This window comes from Octopus bimaculoides, chromosome 1 (assembly GCF_046866305.1).
Source record: "Octopus bimaculoides isolate indiv1 chromosome 1, ASM4686630v1, whole genome shotgun sequence".
Lineage (NCBI taxonomy): Eukaryota > Metazoa > Mollusca > Cephalopoda > Octopoda > Octopodidae > Octopus > Octopus bimaculoides.
The window spans coordinates 171,403,910-171,406,409 of NC_142928.1; the positions used below are offsets into that span (position 1 = coordinate 171,403,910).

General features: G+C 36.3%; 1 protein-coding gene across 12 annotated transcripts in view; it reads right to left on the reverse strand.

Moving 5' to 3' along the window:
• Positions 1-2,500, reverse strand: part of LOC106870663 (uncharacterized) — a 1,027,926-nt gene that overhangs the window by 954,445 nt on the left and 70,981 nt on the right. Inside the window, exon 1 of one of the 12 annotated variants that reach the window (XM_089362731.1) lies at positions 668-1,620. The exons of 8 other annotated variants lie outside the window; for them this stretch is intronic. The gene's annotated coding sequence lies outside the window, so the exon portion shown is untranslated. Of the gene's footprint in view, positions 1-667; positions 1,621-2,500 lie in introns of those variants that run through there. 3 more of the 12 variants (XM_089362720.1, XM_089362750.1, XM_089362760.1) reach the window with 3 other exon arrangements.

Genomic DNA, 2,500 nt, shown 5'->3' on the forward strand with positions numbered 1-2,500 from the left:
TACCTGTATATAATATATATACACAGATTCACGGATATATATATATATATATATATATATATATATATATATATATATATATATATATATATATATATATATATATATATATATATATATATATATATATATATATATATATATAATATGTTTGTGTTTGTGTGTGTGTGTGTGTGTGTGAGCGTGTAGAAACACATATCATTTACAATTGTCATTATTTATCAGTGATAATAACAACAATTGTTAACGTTTGGTATAGGAAACCACCATGTACGGTTTCTCCGTCTGCTAGAAATGGTAACATAATTTCCCTGAAATTACATCCAATCGGGAATAAAAAAATGGAATACACTGGATCATGATGTTCTCGTTGTACAAAGCTAAGAAGAAATACCGAATGGTCACACGGGGAAATGCCTTTGATATATTACGCAGGTACGTTTCAATCAGGATCGATGGAAGGAACAGTAATCAACAGTACTAAGCAGAAATAAAAAAAAAAAAAGCAAACAGCAATTAACATTTACAATAACAACAATAACCCCAATAATCAAAGTCTTAATATAGGTAATAATGATAAAGTTGAGAAGTGTATAGGAACAATAACATAAAAAGTATTATCGTCAAAATATTAGGGGAGCCAGCTGAATGAGAAAACCAAACCTACCGTGTTGGACGGTTGGGCGTTCAGTTTCATCTATTTGAAGATGTCTTGTTTGTTTTAAGCTTTATATCACTGCCTATCTCTATGTATGTACGTGTGTATGTGTTGTTTAAGAATGTATTGTATGTGTAAGTATGTGTGTGTGGGTATGACTGTGTATGTACGTGCGTGTGTTTATGTATATTCGTATACATTTAGGTATGTGAGAAACTGTATGCGTACGTGTCTACGTTATCTGTGTATGTACACGTGTGTGTGTATGTTGAGTTGTTATATGCACATACATCTATGCGTGTATATATCTAAGTGTGTATGTGTGTAGGTGTTAGTGGGCCTCTGCGTGTGTGTGTGTTTGTGTGTGTGGTTGTGTATAGGTGTGTTAATGTATGCATGTGTTGATGTTAGTGTGTACGTTTATTCTTCTAGTTGTTCTTCCCCGGCATTTTTGTTTTCCATAGTCTCCGTATATTATGCATGTATGTATATGGTATATGTATGCATGTGTGTATGTATATATACATGCCTATGCGTGCACGTGTGTGCATAGGCGTCTGTTGGTGTTAACGCAGATTTATGTATGTCTGTATGTTAGCCTGTACTGTATGTACGTAAGTGTGTGTGTATGTGTGTGTGAGCGTGTTCTTTGTTGTTGTCGCTGTTGCTGTTGGCGGCGGCGGCGGTGATGGTGGTGTTGGTGGTGGAGGTAAAGGCGGTAAGGGAATGAAGGAGGTGTTTTCCATCATGCTTCCTTGTATTTTTTATCTCTCCTTTTCACTATTTATGTATATGTGTGTATATATATATGTATTACGTATGTATGTATATTTGAATCGATGGATGGATGGATGGAAGGATGGGAGCGTGTGTACGTGTTGAATCTGTATGCATATTATTATTATTATTATTATTTATACATATCTGAGCGTGCGCGTTTGCGTGTGTGTGTGTGTGTGTGCCTATTATAAAGCGCACATGTATATATATATATGTATATATATATATATATATATATGTTTATACGTGTGCATGGAGTAATATATATGCGTCCGTGTGTCAGTGCTTGTATGTAAAAGTGTGTTTAAATGAATGCATGTTGGGATGCTGCCGGTGCTAGTTTGCGCAGTAGCTGCTTTTGCTGCCGCTGCTGCCGCTGCTGCTGCTGCTGCTACTACTACTACTACTACTACTACTACTACTACTACTACTACTACTACTACTACTACTGCTGCTGCTGTGGCGTGAGAGTCAAGGTTCAACAACAGCTAGAGTTGTTTGAAAGCAACCACCACCACCACCACCACCACTACAACAACAACAACAACAACAACAAAAACAGCAGCGGCAACAACAAGAACATTAATAAGTAATTTCTAATTCGGAGACAAGGCCAGCAATTTTTCAAGGGAGGGGAGGGGGTTAGTCGAATACATTAACCCTCGTAACTAAACTGGCGCTGTATTTTTTTGTTTTTTTTTTGTGTGTGTGTGTGTGTGTGTTTTTTTAATTTTATCGACCCTAGAAAGAAAGAAAGAAAGAAAGAAAGAAAGAAAAAAAAAACCCAAACAAGAACCGGAAGAGTTTGTCACCGCAAACGACAAAGAGAATAAAAAAAATAATAATGAAAACCTAGCACCAATAATGATGATGACGACGACGACGATGATGATGACGATGATGATGATGATGATGATGATAATGATAACAATGATGACGATGATGAAGATGATGATGATGACGATGATGATGACGATGATGATGACGACGACGACGATGACGCTGATGATGATGATGATGGTGATGATGATGATGATGACGATGACGACGACGATGATGATG